Raw genomic sequence first — 20,263 nt, 5'->3', positions numbered from 1 at the left:
GATCGGTCAACCGTCAAGGCAATTCATTTCTAGACGAAAATACTCTTAAAACTACTCTGGTATAATGGTATCGTTGGAACCAGTAGGTTTCTACTGGCGTAGAATTTGTAAACAACTTCAGCATTGTCAAATCGTTTTAGATATCGTGAAAGAAAATTCTTTAGCTGATTAATTTCTCTTTGATGATTACCGTTGCGTTTAGTAAACTAATGGAAAATGCAATTAAAATATTCACCGTACTAATACAAATTGAATTCAGCTTACTACAGAAACATCACGACGGCAGTCTATCTTAATAAAGCATTAAGTGTCTGTAAGACGATTGAGCCTATTTTAACACGAATTAGTAGGATATTACCGACTTTTGACTTCGAAAAGGTCTGTATTTACTTCATTTTTTGTATCATTCGCAAGTATTACGAAAATGTGGCATTCCATAGATAAAATTATGTATTCACAACAACAAAAAATATGTCTGCAGAAAACATAACTGGCATTATGAATTTGGCAGTACCGTAAGGTTTTCGCTCTGACACTTAGGCTTACTGAAAGTAGCAAGGCGAATTTTGCTCGAGCGTTGTCTTACGATTCCCTTATTGAGTTTGTATCTGCCTGCTTGTAGCTCTGAGCCGGCCGGGGTGGCCGAGTTGTTCTAGGCGCTACAGTCTGCAACCGCGCAACCATGCCTCGGGCTTGGATGTGTGTGATGTCCTTAGGTTAGTTAGGTTTAAGTAGTTCTAAGTTCTAGGGGACTGATGATCTCAGAAGTTAAGTCCAATAGTGCTCAGAGCCATTTGAACCATTTTTTTGTAGCTCTGCTAGAAAAGAATTAAAAATCTGGCTTTCAGCGAGTCTCGAAAGGCGAACGAAAGCAGCTTGCACCTGGTAGCCAAGCATGTTACCCGGGAACTGGTTTTTTCCTAAAGTGGGAAGACGTTCTTTTGTGGTTGAATTGTTGGCAAATGTCAGTGAGACGTGTGCCATTGGTCTAAGCGTTTCGGTGTGTTGAATTTGTATCAATGATTTTTCTACAGGTCTTTTCTGTCCCAAATAGAGCTGAAGTCTCCCATTAGTATTTTCGCGTCATCTTGGTGAACTTTGCTCATAGTATTTTCGAGTGTATATCTTTTATAGGGGCTCTGAATGAGCATAGTCATAAGTCGATTGTTGATGGGTGTGATTTCTTCTACAGAGTTGATGATAGATCTGTGTTCGAGAAATGCAGTGCCGAAGACTGGTACGCCTTTCGCTACCTTTTGTTGTATTTAGCTCTTGAAGATGCAATGGTTTCCCTAATGCAAGGTTTCATTGTCAATTCGTCGTGGTTCTTGAAGAGCAAGGATGAGAATTTTTTGTCTGTCGATTTCTTTTGTGAGATAATTGAGGCTTCTTGTTTGGATCAATGTATCAATGTTTAGTTTTCAAATGAATGTTTTCTGCTGGTAGGGAAATTTACCAGAGATCATCGATATTCTCTGCCGTGCTAACCTGGACTCCCCAGAGTCCGAAAACCCAACTGCCGCCTATCGGTGGCCAGGTTGTGTACCACCTGGGGTAAAGTTACCTTTGCTTGCATAGTTCATGTTTTCTTGTGTTTCACTGGTTTGGCCTGGGTGATACCGGGACCGGACAGGACCAGAGGGTGTTGAAGCCTTTGGAAGCAAATATTTTCAGCCAAGCTCATTAAGCTAACAGACGGTGACCAGAGTAGCGGTGATTTTCACTCAGAGGCATCTGGATTTTGGGTTCAACGGATTGAGTAGCCGTTCAGGATTGTGTTAGTATTTGGTTCACCCCAAGTATTTGATTTCCTCGGTACCACCCATAGGGGGGAGGGTTTCCCCTATCGGCCACACGGGATTTTTATAATTATTATTATTATTGTCACTATGTCATCAGCAAATCCGATATGTTGTATTTTCTCACCACTGAAATAGATGTGTATTGTTCGATTCAGTATTTCTATCACATAAGTATGGGTTATAATTACGTTACATTGCTGCTACTAGACATTATCAGTGGCTGACGATGTCGCTGAGCCGGATGCAGTCGTCGACTCTGTTCCAGAGGAACCTTCTCGGCCCACAAGGTCTGGGCATTCACAGACGGTGGGTTTGCTGGTAGCTGGGGGCTCCAACGTTAAGCGCGTGATGGGGCCCGTTAGGAACATGCCTACCAAGGAGGGGAAGGAAGCCAGTGTGCCCTCCGTGTGCATTCCGAGGGGGAGTCATTCTGTATGTGGAAAGGGTGCCTCCGGAAGCGTGCAGCCACTGCAGGTGGTGGCTCATGTCAGTAACAATGACGTGTGTCGCTTTGGATCGGAACAGGTTCTGTCTGGTTTCGGGTAGTCTTGCTTCCGAGATTAAGGCGGAGCTCACCATCTGCAGCATCGTCGATAGATCCGATTGTGGTCCTTTGGTGCAGAGCAGAGTGGAAGGACTGAATCAGAGGCTCAGGCGGTTCTGTTATCGTGTAGGCTGCAGATACCTTGACTTGCTCCATGAGGTAGTGGGTTTGCGGGTCCCATTTAATAGAGAGCCGGCGGCTACACCGGTAGTGGGGGATGTGTGGAAGGGACTGGGCAGTTTTTTATGTTAGAGGGTCTCAGGGAACCACAGAAGGGATGTCCGTCTAAAAGTGTGCAGGTAAAACACAGTAAAGTAATTGTAGAAACGATTGGTATTGTAGTTGTAAATTGTCCTAGCTGCGTTGGCAAAGAACGAGAGTTTAAAGCCCTAATAGAAAGAACTGAAGCTCAAATAGCTGTAGGTACAGAGAGCTGGCTAAAGCCGGAAATAAGTTAAGGCGAAATTTTTTCAAACGATGTAACAGTGTTCAGAAAGGATAGTTTAAATACAGCTGGTGCTGGAGTATTTATTACTGTCAGAAGCAGTTTGTCTTCTAGCGAAATTGAAGTAGATAGTTCGTGTGAATTAGTTTGGGTAGAGGTTATACCTGACAATCGGACTAAACTATTAATTGGGACCTTTCCCCCCCCCCCTCCCCCCTCCGACTCAGAAGGTATAGTTGCTGAACAGTTCCAAGGAAACTCGAGTCTCATTTCAAATAAGTACTGCACTCACACAATTATAGTCTGTGGTGACTAATCTACCCTCGATATGCTGCAAAAATTATGGTTTAAATTCGGCAGCAGGCATAAAAATTCATCCGAAATTTTACTGAATGCTTTCTTAGAATATTGTTGTGAACAATTAGTTCATGAGCCCACTCGAAGCGTAAATGGTTGCGAAAGCATACTTGACCTTTTAGCAACAAATAATCCTGGACAAATAGTGATTATTGTGACGAAATCAGCGATTAGCGACCACAAGGCAGTTGCTGCTACGCTGAATACCGTAGCACCTAAAACCATCAAAAAGAAACGCAAAATATATATATTTAGAAAAGTTGATAAAAATGCTCTTAACGCCATTTTAAGAGACGGTCTTCACTCCTTCAGATCTGATCTGTGTGTGTGGAAAAGTTGTAGAATGTTTTCAAAGAGATAGTATCGACATCAATTGAGAGATATATACCACATAAATTAATAAGTGATGGTACTGATCCCCGATGATACACAAAACGGGTCAGATCACTGTTGCAGAAGCAGCGAAAAAAGCATGCCAAATTTAAAAAACACAGAAACCCCAAGATTTTACAGAAGTTCGAAATATGGCGCGTACTTCAATGCGAGATGCTTTTAATAATTTCCACAACAAAATTCTGTCTCGGAATCTGGCAGAAAACCCAAAGAAATTCTGTTCATACATAAAGCACACAAGTGGCAAGACGCAATCAATATCTTCACTGCGCAATAACAACGGTGAAGTCACTGATGACAGTGCCACTAAAGCAGAGTTATTAAACACGGTTTTCTGAAACTCCTTCACCAAAGAAGACGAAGTAAATATTCCTGAACTTCAATCAAGAACAACTGCAAAGATGAGAAACATAGAAGTAGACATCCTCGGAGTAACGAAGCAGCTTCCATCTCTTAATAAAGGCAAGGCCGCCGGTCCAGATTGTATACCAGTCAGGTTCCTCTCAGAGTATGCTGGTAAAATAGCTCCATATTTCGCAATTATAGACAACCACTTTCTCACAGAAAGATCCTAACCTAAAGACTGGAAAATTGCTCAAGCCACACCAATACCCAAAAAGGGAAGTAGGACTAATCCGCTGAGTTACAGGCCTGTATCACTAACGTCGATTTGCAGTAGGGTTTTGGAACATATACTGTATTCGAACATTATGAAGTACCTCGAAGGAAACGATTTATTGACACATAGTCAACACGGATTCAGAAAATACCGTTCTTGTGAAACACAACTACCTCTTTATACTCATGAAGTAATGTGTGCTATCGACAGAGGATGTCAACTTGATTCCATATTTTTAGATTTCCAGAAGGCTTTCGACACAGTTCCTCACAAGTGCCCTCTAACCAAATGGCGTGCCTACGGAGTATCGCCTCAGTTGTGCGACTGGATTCCTGATTTTCTGTCAGAAACGTCATGGTTCGTAGTAATAGACAGAAAGTCATCGAGTAAAACAACAGTAATATACGGCGTTCCCCAAGGAACGTTCCGATCTATATTAATGACCTATATATCTATATATCTATATTAACGACACAGAAGACAATCTGAGTAGCTATCTTGGATTGTTTGCAGATGATGCTGTCATTAACCGTCTTGTAAGGTCATCAGATGATCAAAACGATTTGCAAAATGATTTAGATAAGGTATCTGTATGGTGCGAAAAGCGGCAATTGACCCCGAATAAGGATAAGTGTAAAGTTATTCACATGAGTACTAAAAGAAATCAACTAAATTTCGATTACGCGAAAAGTCACACAGATCTGAAGCCTGTAAATTCAACTCAATATGTAGGGATTACAATTACAAATAACCTAAATTGAAAAGATCACATAGGTAATATTGTGGGTAAAGCAAACCAAAGACTGCGATTCATTGGCAGAACACTTACAAGGTGCAACAGGCCTACTAAAGAGACTGCTTACACCACGCTAGTCCGCCCTATTCTGGAGTATTGCTGTGCGGTGTGGGATCCGCAACAAGTGGGACTGACGGATGACATCGAAAAAGCACAAAGAAGGGCAGCTCGTTTTGTATTATCGCGAAATAGGGGAGATAGTGCCACAGATATGATACGTGAATTGGAGTGGCATTCATTAAAATAAAGGCGTTTTTCGTTGCAACGTTATCGTCTCATAAAATTTCGATCGTAATTTTTCTCCTCCGATTGCGAAAACATACTGTTGGCACCCACCTACATAGGGAGAAATGATCATCACGATAAAATAAGATATATCAGGTCTCGCATAGAAAAATTTAAGTACTTGTTTTTCCCGCGTGCCGTTCGAGAGTGGAACAGTAGAGAGACAGCTTGAAGGTGGTTCATTTAACCCTCTGCCAGGCACTTTAGTGTATAGCAGAGTAATCACGTAGATGTAGTTGTAGGTATCGATCGTGTTGAAAGATGCAGGCTCCGTACCCGAATTGCTCTTCAACAGTAGGAAGCAATAAGGTGTTTAAAACATCAATGTAGGCCTGTGCTGTGATAGTGACACGCGAAACAACAAGGAGTGCAAGCTCCGTCCATAAAAAGTACAATCACACCATTAGGCCACCACCTCCGAATTTCACTGTTGGCACTACACACGCTGGTAGATGTTCACCAGGCATTCGCCATATCCACAACCTGCCCTAGGATAGCCACAATGTGTACCGAGATTCGTCACTCCACACAACGTTTTTCCACTGTTCTATCGTCCAATGTTTACGCTCCTTACACCAAGCGAGCGCAGTTCGGCATTTACCGGCGTGATGTGTGGCTTATGAGCAGCCGCTTGACCATGAAATCCAAGTTTCCTCACCTCTCTCCTAACTGTCATAGTACTTGCAGTGGATCCTGATGCAGTTAAGGAATTCCTGTGTGATGGTCTGGATGGATTTCTGACTATTACACATTACGACCCTCTTCAAATGTCGGCGGTCTCTGACCGTCAACAGACGAGGTCGACCTGTACTCTTTTGTGCTGAACGTATCCTTTCAAGTCTCCACATCACTATCACATCGGAAACAGTGAACAAAAGGACGTTTACGAGTGTGGAATTGTCGCGTACAGACATATGAAACAAGTGACACCCTATACCTGACCACGTTCGAAGGCCGTGAGTTCCGCGGAGCGCCCTATTCTGCTCTCCCACGATATCTAATGACTACTGAGGTCGCTGATGTGGAGCACCTGGCAGTAGGTGGCAACACTATGCACCTTATATGAAAAACGCGTGTTTTTGGGTGTGTCCGGATACTTTTGATCACATAGTGTATTTCGTAAATTTATCGGATTCCTGCGCATAATTAGTCATTACCATATATGGCATTTCTTCCTCTCCAATAGAGTTTCTTCTCCTTCGTACTGGTGGTGATTGCCATATATTTTTATTTTATCTTCTTGTGCAGTGATGTCACATGACTGCTTCCGTAACCATTTTTATCGCGACTTGTTTTAAAGTGTTAGTTCCTCCGTTAATTCATTTTAAATCAGCGGCAGTTCGAGAATTCCAGTGGCCACATAAAGAAAATAAGAATTTTTATGACTCTGTGGATGACAGTATAGCTTGGTGATCATGGGGTCGGTGTCGATGTCTTTCTAAAAATGAGTATTTGATGTTCACCTCTAATTTTGTTTATAGTCATATCTATATGAGCCAGTCATTTGCTTCCTCCTCAGCTGTGAAAGTCACCTTTGGTGCATTGCATTTAATTTGGATGCCGAATCATTTAGTTCAGCTTCACTACATTAGAATAATATGATAAGGTTGTCAAGATGCAGTTTATAGTACACAATTTCTTTGGTTATTTGTGGAAATTTATGGAAGAATCTGCAGGTGGGAAAAGGTCATTCTTTAAAAAAATACAACGATATGGCTGCGCAAATCATCACCGAAGCTCCATTTGTTTCACTCTTGAGAAGTAAACTCAGCCAGAAGATGGAAACGGTGTCCAGCGAGGCTCATCCGACCATAATGTTTTTCTTCCCTTGCTCCACAGCTAGCGTTAGAGATACAGCAGATGAGACTTGAGGATAGTGTACGGTAAGTCGTAGTTCCACGGAGTCCTTCCTTGCGAGACCTCGGACGCGAAACGTGGATATTAGCTGCCTACCATCTCTGGAACTTAGAGGCCAAACGCCAGACGACAGCGAACAACTTCGGTAGAGTGCAGCTTACTCAAATACACCTGGAGAGAGCACCCAGTCGTTAGGGGCCGTAGCAGTAGCATTCCTCTTGCATAACAACCAACTTCCGATGAAGAACGATTTCCCTCGGGCATCAGGCATTCTTTATTTATGTAACTAGCAACTCTTTGAAGTTATCGATACTAACAAAAAATCCTGAGCACCGTCATGACTTTCTGTTTGTCTTTGAAGACGCTAATCTCCAAAAATACGAGCCGAATTTTCTTGAGGTTTAAGCAGGTAATTTGAGCATAGCTTCGGCAATGTAAATGATTTCGTGCATGAAAATAAGAACATGGAAAATATATCGTGATTTAAAAGTTTACTAAAGGTTTCTTGACTGCATTTCTGAACTTGCTAATCTCCAAAATTACTAGGCCTTTTTGGGGGGTTTTTCACTGGAAATTGAAGACTTGCTGGGAGAGCAATGTAGGCTATGTTTCACCAAAATCGGGTCACGAAAAAAACATTCATACGTATTATCATAATGTATGTATGTGTGTATGTATGTTCCACATCACCCCCGAACCACTAGATCAGTTTCAAACAAACCTGGTACATATATCACTTACTATCTGAAATGAGTCACTGTGTAAGTAAGAGGCACATACCCGTGAGAGGGATAAGGGTGGGAAGTTTATTCGTTCAGTATTTAAGAACGAAAGCATTTAGTGACTTGTAACAAAATTTACCTGTAACTTAAGACTTATACGAAACTTTTAGTCGCTAACTCTCCACACATAATGATGAAAGGAAAAAAAGATTATCCATTACTACATTTCCGTGCTCATTTTCGCATCAGGTACGATGTTTTAGTATACACTCCTGGAAATTGAAATAAGAACACCGTGAATTCATTGTCCCAGGAAGGGGAAACTTTATTGACACATTCCTGGGGTCAGATACATCACATGATCACACTGACAGAACCACAGGCACATAGACACAGGCAACAGAGCATGCACAATGTCGGCACTAGTACAGTGTATATCCACCTTTCGCAGCAATGCAGGCTGCTATTCTCCCATGGAGACGATCGTAGAGATGCTGGATGTAGTCCTGTGGAACGGCTTGCCATGCCATTTCCACCTGGCGCCTCAGTTGGACCAGCGTTCGTGCTAGACGTGCAGACCGCGTGAGACGACGCTTCATCCAGTCCCAAACATGCTCAATGGGGGACAGATCCGGAGATCTTGCTGGCCAGGGTAGTTGACTTACACCTTCTAGAGCACGTTGGGCGGCACGGGATACATGCGGACGTGCATTGTCCTGTTGGAACAGCAAGTTCCCTTGCCGGTCTAGGAATGGTAGAACGATGGGTTCGATGACGGTTTGGATGTACCGTGCACTATTCAGTGTCCCCTCGACGATCACCAGTGGTGTACGGCCAGTGTAGGAGATCGCTCCCCACACCATGGTGCCGGGTGTTGGCCCTGTGTGCCTCGGTCGTATGCAGTCCTGATTGTGGCGCTCACCTGCACGGCGCCAAACACGCATACGACCATCATTGGCACCAGGGCAGAAGCGACTCTCATCGCTGAAGACGACACGTCTCCATTCGTCCCTCCATTCACGCCTGTCGCGACACCACTGGAGGCGGGCTGCACGATGTTGGGGCGTGGGCGGAAGACGGCCTAACGGTGTGCGGGACCGTAGCCCAGCTTCATGGAGACGGTTGCGAATGGTCCTCGCCGATACCCCAGGAGCAACAGTGTCCCTAATTTGCTGGGAAGTGGCGGTGCGGTCCCCTACGGCACTGCGTAGGATCCTACGGTCTTGGCGTGCATCCGTGCGTCGCTGCGGTCCGGTCCCAGGTCGACGGGCACGTGCACCTTCCGCCGACCACTGGCGACAACATCGATGTACTGTGGAGACCTCACGCCCCACGTGTTGAGCAATTCGGCGGTACGTCCACCCGGCCTCCCGCATGCCCACTATACGCCCTCGCTCAAAGTCCGTCAACTGCACATATGGTTCACGTCCACGCTGTCGCGGCATGCTACCAGTGTTAAAGACTGCGATGGAGTTCCGTATGCCACGGCAAACTGGCTGACACTGACGGCGGCGGTGCACAAATGCTGCGCAGCTAGCGCCATTCGACGGCCAACACCGCGGTTCCTGGTGTGTCCGCTGTGCCGTGCGTGTGATCATTGCTTGTACAGCCCTCTCGCAGTGTCCAGAGCAAGTATGGTGGGTCTGACACACCGGTGTCAATGTGTTCTTTTTTCCATTTCCAGGAGTGTATTATGTCTTTACTGCTTGTCTTATTCATGACAGTTTTTGGAGACAGTGTTACAATATACCAGTGAATGTACCTGCAAAATTATATCATTTAACAACACATTGCTCCGAATATATGGTGTCATAAACTGAGATGCATGAAAAACTGCCGCGTCATGCACGACGTTCATATTTACTACTACTAACCCGCTTAACCGACTTCAGTGAAATTTGGTAAAGAGACAACCTGAACATTGAGGAAGAAGATAGGCTACTTTAGAAAGTGAATAGTGTAAGATACTTACTTGAAGAACGCTACGCGACTTAGGGAAGAATTTGCTCTTTGGGAAAGCTGTTTACTCTTCGACTTATCAAACTTATCACATTTGTGAAAACAATTTTCTTGGTTGATGTGTGTTCCGTAAGAAGACAGAAGCTAATGAAGACAATGCTCATACAATCTTCAATATATTTAAAGCATACTTCCGCTCAATTGTTGCATGAAGTACACAATGTATACTGTGTAGTCATTATGTGTACTAGTCAGTATTTGAGAACGGCCGCACTTAGTTACAGGCAACGAACTTTGAGGATAATGTCAAATTCTTAGGAAACATTTTCTCGCTTACAGTCCCCCACACCATGGAAGGGAAAACGTGTACCGCTCACAGAAACTATCGTATCAGGCATGACGCTTTAGTTCATTGCTTTTTTAGTATCGTCTATGTTCACGACACAGTTTTCAGCCAGTGTACACATATAGCAGTGATCACTGAGATAAGTGAATAACTGCCACATCGTGCATGAAGTTCAAATTTATTACTAGCTTGGTATCAACTCTACTCGCAGCACATTTAGCAGACAGTACACACTTATGCCGCTGGATGTACCTACAAAATTATATCACTGTACAGCACAAAGAGAGGGGGTGGAGGAGATAGAGAGAGAAAGGAGAGACGAAAAACTGAACATGTAGTAGGGTGAAATGAGATGGACACAGAAAGGAAGAAGGAGGCGATATGTAGAGAGTGGGGGAAGAGAAGACGAATAGAGGAAGGGAAGAGTAGTAGATGGATAGAGAGAGAGGAGAAGAAGAAGATTGACCGAGAATGGTGAGTTGAGGGGGTGGACAGAGAGAATGGGGAGAAGGGGTAGTGAGAGGGAGGGGTGTAGAAGAGCGGATTCGCTACAAGAACTGAATGAAATACATACCCTGGCCACACCAGGCACTCGGATACTACAGAATAAATGTAACTTCTTTTAGGTCTCCGTTAATATTGCCTTCATAACTCCACATACCTGTAACAAAGCAAGCTTTTCAACCGTCACGCAAAAGATCCAACTGATTATTACTCTCCGTGTAAGGAGTACCGTAGATGAGGTGTAAACAATCTCGTTATCAAAACTCTAAAATACATTACGCGAAAGAGTTCTGGAGAGTGACATTTTGCGCGTGTTTTGAGGAGTAGGTCAGGCTCACCACTTACACCGTGATGCAAAATCTTTCTTTCGGCGCGCGCCTGGCAGGCAGCCCCGCGGCGCACGTTGGCAGGCGTGCCCGTGGTGCTGCGCCGGAGAGTTAAGTGATGAATGCCGTCACGGCCCAAGGGCGCCCAACTCGATCAGCGCTGATACTCACTCCGCTCCAATCCACTCCACCGCGTCACGTCCAGCCGGCCGCCGAAATTAATCTCCTCCGTCAGGGCAGGGTCGCCAACCTGGCGATGCAAAATTTCCACACACACTCGCTGGCAGGGGTTCTCGTCGCCTTCCACTCGCATGCGGCCGCACGCGCTTTCCATTAATTACGAGAGTGGCGGTGGGCGTGCGAGCGACGCGGCGCCTGTCTTCTTGCGGTGGCAGTAATTAACACACGGGTCGGCACTCTCTGGGGAACCGCCCGCACGGCTCCATCAAGTCGTATGTGATACTGCCCACCTTGTGCCTATTGGTTAGTCGGGTACTTGGCGGGTAAAAAGATAGCAGACGAAACTATCTGCAGCTCAGAGCTCTAAGCTGCAAAAATTCATCAAAGGCACTACAGTCCATTACTTCTTCTTGACTGTTACCATGGCGTTATTGCATCCAATTCCGAAAGTATTATGACAAACTATATGACAGTTGTAACATGCACGGAGTGTAAAAACTGATATAAGCGGACCTCGAGCAAGGTAGTTTGAATTCCTTGGAAATGTAGTAACACGTGCGGAAATATCGACCCTATGACTTATCTTATAAGATAGGTTAACGAAAAGCAAACCTACGTTTATAAACGGAATGCAGTTTTCAGTCTACAGCAGAGTGTGCGCTGATATGAAACGTTCTGTCAGATTAAAACTGTGTTCCGGACCAAGACTCGAAGTTTCAACCATTTTCCTTCAGTGGAAAAGTGCTCTGTGATGTCTGGAAGGTAGGAGACGACGTACTGGTGGAAGTAGAGGTGTTAGGACGGGTCGCCAGTCGTGCTTGGTTAGCTGAGTCGGTAGAGCACCTACATTCATAGCATCTGCAGGCTTGACACATTGACTGGATTTTTTTTTTTATTTAAAGGTAGCAGGGGTGAAATACAGATAGCAGAAAGCCATTTACAACTTGTACAGAAATCAGACGGCAGTTATAAGCGTGGAGGGGCATGAAAAGGACGCAGTGGCTGAGAAGGGAGTGGGACAGGGTTGTAGCCTATCCAATATGTTATTCAGTCTGTAAACTAAGCAACCATAAAGTAAACCAAAGAAAAATTTGGAGTAAGAATTAATGTCTAATAGGATGAAATAAAACTTCGAGGTTCACCGATGACACTGTAATTCTGAAACAGCAAAGGACTTGGACGCAAAGCTGGACTGGATAATGTGTTGAGGATGATGGAAGGTTAGCTTCAATAAAAGTTAAACAAGGATAATGAAATGTAGTCGAATTAGGTAGTCGAATTAAATCATAAGATGCTGAGGGTATTAGATTAGGAAACGAGACACTGAAAGTAGTAGTTGCGTTTTGCTGTTTGGGCAGCCAAATAACTGATTATGGCCGAAGTGGAGAGAATGTAAGAAGTAGAATGGCAATGACGTGAACAGAGTTCCCGAAAAAGAGAAAATTATTAACATCAAATACAGATTTATGTGATAGGAAGTCTTTTCTGAAGCTAACTCTATGGAATTTAGCCTTGCATGGAAGTGGAACATGAACGATAAACAGTTTAGATACGAAGGAAATAGAAGCATTTGAAAGTTGTGCTACAGAGGAATGCTGAAGATCAGATAGGTAGATCACATAACGAATGAGGAGGTATTGAATGGAAGTGCGGAGAAAAGAAACTGGTGGCAAAACCCGACTAAAAGAAGGATTCGGTTGGCGGGACACATTCTGCGACATCAAGCGATCACCAATTTACTGCTGGAGGAGAGCTGGAGGAGGTGGAGGGGTGGGAGAGGGGGGGGATCATAATGGGATACAGCAAGGAGATTCAGAAGGATGTAGGTTGTAGGAGTTATTCGGAAATGAAGATATTCGTACAGGATAGACTAGCATGGATTGCTGCATCAAACCAGACTTTGGACTGAAGACCACAACAGCAACAACGATATGCTTGCTTAAAGAGCATTTTAAAGGTGCAATGAATAATGACACTAGCCATTTCTCGATTTCATCTGAGAGCTTTGTAACAGCCTGACTGATTTACCCAAATGGTCGCTTACTAACCTTTGCCAAACAGCTGACTGCAGAGGGCGATATTTAGTGAAAGAAAAGGTGGTACTCCAGAAAAATCTTTGGGCAATACATATAATAAAGTATGTAATTGTGGCATTGTAATCACAGCTCAAATTTAACATAGTTGTCTTATCTCTCTGCAAGAAATATGGGTATGAAGAACTAATGCTTAAAAATTAAAAATTATTATTATCATTATTATCCATTTTAAATGGGAAAATACGCATTTAGAATACACACTGGCTAATAATATTCATTATGAACAATCACTTTACTCACAGTAAAAGAAAAAAAACCCGTTGCGTGAAAAAGGCAAAATACACATTTCGACTGCGCCATCGGAGAGCAATAACTTCAAAAAATGGAGGTAGCTGTGGCTTTTTGAGACCTGTAGATATCCCGTCATGTTGTTCGTCAATCGTTTGGTGGACATGGTTGCAGTAGAAGACAAGCATTAAAGGCAAAACGTAGATCAGCGGGGAATCTTCTTAGTGGAACTGTGCAAAGGTGTTATTCAGAAAACCGCATTTCAAACGTATTATCCGTTGCCATGTACTCTACATCTACATCTACATCTACATACATATTCCGCACTCCACCATACGGTACGTGGCGGAGGGTACCTCGTACCACAACTAGCATCTTCTCTCCCTGTTCCACTCCCAAACAGAACAAGGGAAAAATGACTGCCTATATGCCTCTGTACGAGCTCTGATCTCTCTTATCTTATCCTTGGGGTCTTTCTGCGAAATAAGTTGGCGGCAGTAAAATTGTGCTGCAGTCAACCTCAAATGCTGGTTCTCTGAATTTCCTCAGTAGCGATTCCCGAAAAGAACGCCTCCTTTCCTCTAAAGACTCTCACCCGAGTTCCTGAAGCATTTCCGTAACACCAGCGTGATGATCAAACCTACCAGTAACAAATGTAGCAGCCCGCCTCTGAATTGCTTCTATGTCCTCCCTCAATCCGACCTGATAGGGATTCCAAACGCTCGAGCGGAACTCAGGAATTGGTCGTATTAGTGTTTTATAAGCGGTCTCCTTGGCAGATGAACCACATCTTCCCAAAATTCTACCAAGACGACTATCCGCCTTCCCCACAACTGCCATTACAGGCTTGTCCCACTTCATATCGCTCTGCAATGTTACGCCCAAATATTTAATCGACGAGACTGTGTCAAGCGCTACACTACTAATGGAGTATTCAAACATTACAGGATTCTTTTTCCTATTCATCTGCATTAATTTACATTTATCTAAACATAAAGTTAGCTGCCATTCTTTACACCAATCACAAATCCAGTCCAAGTCATCTTGTATCCTCCTAAGTCACTCAACGACGACCCCTTCCCGTACACCACAGCATCATCAGCGAACTGCCGCCCATTGCTATCCACCCTATCCAAAAGATCATTTATGTAGATAGAAAACAACAGCGGACCTACCACACTTCCCTGGGGCATTCCAGATGATACCCTCACCTACAATGAACACTCACCATCGAGGACAACGTACTGGGTTCTATTACTTAAGAAGTATTCGAGCCACTCAAATATTTGGGAACCAATCCCGTATGCTCGTACCTTAGTTAGGAGTCTGCAGTGGGGCACTGAGCCAAACGCTTTCCGGAAGTCAAGGAATACGGCATCCGTCTGACACCCTTCATCCATGGTTCGCAAGATATCATGTGAAAAAAGGGCGAGTTGCGTTTCGCAGGAGCGATGCTTTCTAAAGCCGTGCTGATACATGGACAGCAACTTCTCTGTCTCAAGGAAATTCATTATATTCGAACTGAGAATATGTTCGAGAATCCTGCAACAAACCGATGTTAAGGATATTGGTCTGTAATTTTGAGGATCCGTCCTTCTACCCTTCTTACATACAGGAGTCACCTGCGCTTTTTTCCAGTCGCTCGGGAATTTACGTTGGGAAAAATATTCGAGATAAATGCAAGCTAAGTAAGGAGCCAATGCAGTAGAGTGCTCTCTATAAAACCGAATTGGAATCCCATCAGGACCTGGCGATTTATTTATTTTCAACCCATTCAGCTGCTTCACAACCCCAGGGATGTCTATCACTATGTCCTCCATACGGGAATCTGTACGAGACTCAAACGGCGGTATCCTCATCGAAGGGAAAGTAAAAGAATTGTAATCATAAGTATCACTTTACTCAGCAGTGTAATGCACATTTGCTTACTCCTACTGGAATTCAATGACGTCCAAGAGAAGTGGTTAATTTTTCTCTGAGTGGCAGAATCAGAGTGAAGAAGTAGTCAACCCAGGAATTAACATTGCTAAAAGGATGTATATACAGATAATTGTAGTGAGATTAGTTTCGCTCATCTCACTAGATGAGTACCAGGTCGGTACCCATATCCCGCGTCAATTGCACGATCTGGAAACATCTAGATAACTTCCACTCACACTGACACGAATAATATTACTCGGAGACAGTGGGGGAACACATTCCATTCTGAGGGAATAACAGGGTAGTGACAGAAAAAATGACTCTGAGCACTATGGGCCCTTACGTCTGAGGTCATGTCTCCTAGAACTTAGAACTACTTACACCTAACTAACCTAAGGACATCACACACATCCATGCCCGAGGCAGGATTCGAATGTGTGACCGTAGCAGTCGCGCGGTTCCTGACTGAAGCGCCTAGAACTGCATGGGCACTTCGCCCCACAGTGACAGAAAGAGAACCCGGTTAAACCTTAAACTATCCCGACAGTGCGCCAGTGCAGGACCGTAAAAAGAAAAATTTATGCTCATTATCAAGTAACCATCTCTAAATCCGAGTGGACCAGCATAGAACCACAGCATGTTCAGTCAGGGAACTGGTCACTGAACTGAATAAACGACCATGTGCAGTTTCATCGATCTGATGTGAAAGGTTTCATGCAACATCCGCAAAGACCCAATGACGATATAACAGCGAAGATAGTGATCCAAAGGAAGGAAGAAAAAAACATGTTGAGCCTGTCTGATTCTCATACGAGCCACCACAGTTTCATTCCAAATTCTGCCAAGGATTTTTCGTTGGTGAGAATACTAGAACTGGGGAGTACTCAGATTAATGATGCCAATTAGGGAGCTACTTTAATCAGAAGTAGAGGCTCAAAGATCTGAAAGTCGACAAGGGCTAGGAGACCGGCATGCTGACCCCATGCCTCTCCTGACCACATGGGAGGAGATAACATAGTGGCTGGTCGACATCACGTCGTCATTAGGGTCTGATCACGGATTTTAATTTTCAATTATACATTCAAGTTCTAGTTACACTATAATTCAAAAGGGTCTTTATAAGGCGTAACAAACACGAAAATATTTAGGATATACCTGACAAATGGTTATTAATTATGTATGTGATGTTACATTCACATGTGTTCGGATGTTGGCCGACGGCCTTGTACTGAAAACATCATGCTTTGTACACCAAATTTATTCTGAGTATTGTTTTCAGTTTTACTACCCTTTTTTGAATGCCACTTAATAATATAAATTTGTGTTTCAATTCTACGAAAACAGTGACATATCTACGTTTGTGTCGTCATAGTGATTCTACACATAATAAGGATAGCAGGTCAATGAACCCCAACGAATTAGGGGACCTGAATAACAGTCCAGTTTAAACCGATAAGAGAAGATAAGGCAAAGAAGCAGACGAAGGTATTCTTCGATCCAAACTCGTGAATATGCTATTCGATTGCGGGAGTAATCTGTTCATCCATCTCAATTAGGCGGCTGGCAGTCTGCAGCCGGTAACAAGGTTTCCGGCAGCCGGGGCCCGCCAATTAGCCACACGACACGGTACCGCAGCTCCTCGGTCTGTGCCTCCTGCCGGGGTCGCCAGCTACACGCGCAAGCTCTACCATCGCAGGAACTGATTCAGCCATCTCCCGTCACTCAATATGCGTCTCAGAGACAACTTAATTGGTGCTCTGCTACTCTGGAAACAGAATTGATGTTTCTATCTTTCATGTATTTGTCAGTGTTCAGTAGTGGAGTTCGATGCGAAAGGATTTTAAGCAATACACTAAATTCATAAAACTTGTAGCAGCTTTCTAAATAACACAATTATCAACTTCACGTACATTCAGTAGAAAGGTTCACATTAGCACAATATGTTTCGATAGAATGCTGACATCATCAGGTGCATGTCTATTAATTACACTACACTTCATAAATTTGGAAAACCATACTGCATATTACAGTGGAACACTATGGAACGGATCTATGTGAGTTAGTAGTGAGCACAGAAATTAGTGTGCCAAACTATGACTAATAACGACACATTATTGTACAGACAATTATTGTTCATGTACATAGATATTTGATACAAATTTCTGTTGCTTACTTTTACCTGTCCAAGCAGTTCCGCTAAACACGCCAAGTGGTGCCAGCAGACGGCAAAGCTACATCTACATCTAGGTGGTTACTCTGCTATTCACAATAAAGTGCCTGGCAGAGGGTTCAATGAACCACCTTCATGCTGTCTCTCTACCGTTCCACTCTCGAACGGCACGCGGGAAAAACGAGCACCTAAATTTTTCCGCGCGAGCCCCGATTTCGCTTATTGTATCGTGTTGATCTTTCCTCCCTATGTGGGTGGGCGGCAGCAGAATGTTTTCGCAATCGGAGGAGAAGACTGGTGATTGAAATTTCATGAGAAGTTCCCGTCGCAACGAAAAACGCCTTTGTTTTAGTGATTGCCACCCCAATTCACGTATCAGATCTGTGACACTATCCCCCCTATTTCGCGATAATACAAAACGAGCTGCCCTTCTTTGTACTTTTGCGATGTCATCCGTTAGTCCCACCTGATGCGGATCCCACACCGCACAGCAGTACTCCAGAATAGGGCGGACAAGCGTAATGTAAGCAGTATCTTTGGTAGACATGCTGCACCTTATAAGTGTTCTGCCAATGAATCGCAGTCTTTGGTTTGTTCTACCCACAATATTATCTATGTGATCATTCCAATTTAGGTTATTAGTAATTGTAATTCCTAAGTATTTAGTTGAACTTACAGCCCTCAGATTTGTGTGACTTATCGCGTAATCGAAATTTAGCTGATTTCTTTTAGTACTTATGTGAATAACTTCGCTTTTTTTTCAGGGTCAATTGCCACGTTTCACACCATGCAGATATCTTATTTAAATCATTTTGCAAGTCGTTTTGGTCATCTGATGACTTCACAAGACGTGTGCTTTATGTATGACCAAAATCTCTTCGGATTTTCTTCTAGATTTTGAGACAGAATTTCGTTGTGGATTATGTAAGGGTACGTTGTTTACAGTTCTGTTCATTTGTAATCAATGAAGCTGTCAAGACCATACATCACACCGAGGTACAAGCTCCTACGGTGAACGTCGATTTGCTCAGGAACACCCAGGAAAATAACAGAACGCTAGAGAAAGTATTTCATAGTGACCAGTAAACGTAATACAATCGAAACTCTCCGTGAACTGACTGCTGAACTAAAAATAACTAGGGATACAACAGTAAGTGAGTCAACAGTGAGACGTCGCCTAGCAGTAAACAACCTCCAAGGTCATGTAACAGCAAGCAAACCTTTGTAGCGCTCTGTTAACTACATGAAAAGATTTTCAGGAGTTAAAACACGCCAACATTGGATAGCAGGGGATTGGGATATAGCCTTATTCATCGATAAGTCAAAATTTGAAATATTTGGACGTAAACTTCGTCTATTTGTACGCCGTTTATTCAAAGTACGCTTGAATCCTCAGTGCGTAATTCCAACTATGAAGCAAGGAGGGGGTTCTGCGATGGTTTGGGGACCTTTTGCAGTGAATAAAGGCGGATATTAGGTTAAAGCAGATAGCAAAATGAAACAAGATTATAAAGACGTTCTCCATCGTCATGCCAAGTCATCTGGTTGGCATATTAATGGCATAGAGTTTGTCTTACAGCAACACAACAACCCGAACATACTTCCGCTTGTGTCGGAACCACGCGAAGTCTCTAGAGGTTTAGAAAATTTCGAGAAACGTGGTATTGCCTCCCAATACTCCTGATTGTAGCCTAGATTATATGCTATGCAATGACTTGGATAGAAAGATCCTAAAACGAGAAATATTGAGTGGGGCAGACTTGTGGGAGGTCCTACACCAAGAATGGTGCATAGAGTATTTAAGAAAGTGATTAAAGCAAAGGGTGGCTATTTTGATTAATCTAAAATCTTATAATATAATTGACCATTATATTATTGGAGGTTAATAAACAATTAGAACTCAATGAAACGCAATTTTATAATGTGTTCCCTTTCCATTGCTCATAATCACTTGGTGTTTCCAAACTTACAGAGGCAGTGTATGTTCAACTGGTAATGACAGCATGCCACCAAAACTCGTCTTGGGAAAGTGATTGTGGCTCTTAGACATGACCGTAGCAGCAAATTGCGTTATACGGCTAGTTATATTGTCTCAAAAATTCGGAGGATAACTGCAACCGAGGGAGATGACATGGCGGTTGCACACTTGACTCGCCTTTAGCAGGACGACAGTCCAAATGACTGTCCAGCCATCCAGATTTACAGTTCCCTTGATTTCACTAAATTGTTGAATGAAGGTGCCAGGATAGTTCCTTTGAAATTGTACGTCTGATTTCCTTTCCCATCCTTTCGCAATCCGAGCTTGTGTTTTGTCTCTAATGAATCTCGTTTCCGGTCATCCACCATTAATCTTCCTTTCTTTTTTTGAAGTACTATTCAGTGGGACTCCCTCCACCATCTGTATAGTAGATATCTGACACATACTGACCTGGCAGAAGTATACTGCTTTGTGTGAATTGTTCAGTTGCAAAATGAGCCTATTTAGGGTAGTAAAAGTGTGGGCATATTTAGGGGGCGTTAAATGATAAGGTGTACATTTTTACGAGAAAATAAAGTGTAGTCATTATACAAAATTCTGTAGGGATCAACTACGTTGGTTTGTAAGGCGCCAACCAGTCACGGTGGTGCAGGCATGTAATGACTTAGAAATGTACGTTACTGTAGAATGAAAGTGCACAAATGAGATGGGAAGGACACGTGTCCTAGCTAGCGAC

The sequence above is a fragment of the Schistocerca serialis genome, chromosome 9, assembly GCF_023864345.2.
Source record: "Schistocerca serialis cubense isolate TAMUIC-IGC-003099 chromosome 9, iqSchSeri2.2, whole genome shotgun sequence".
In the NCBI taxonomy this organism is placed as follows: domain Eukaryota; kingdom Metazoa; phylum Arthropoda; class Insecta; order Orthoptera; family Acrididae; genus Schistocerca; species Schistocerca serialis.
The sequence above is the reverse complement of the archived record's forward strand: the minus strand, read 5'-3'. Positions refer to the sequence as shown.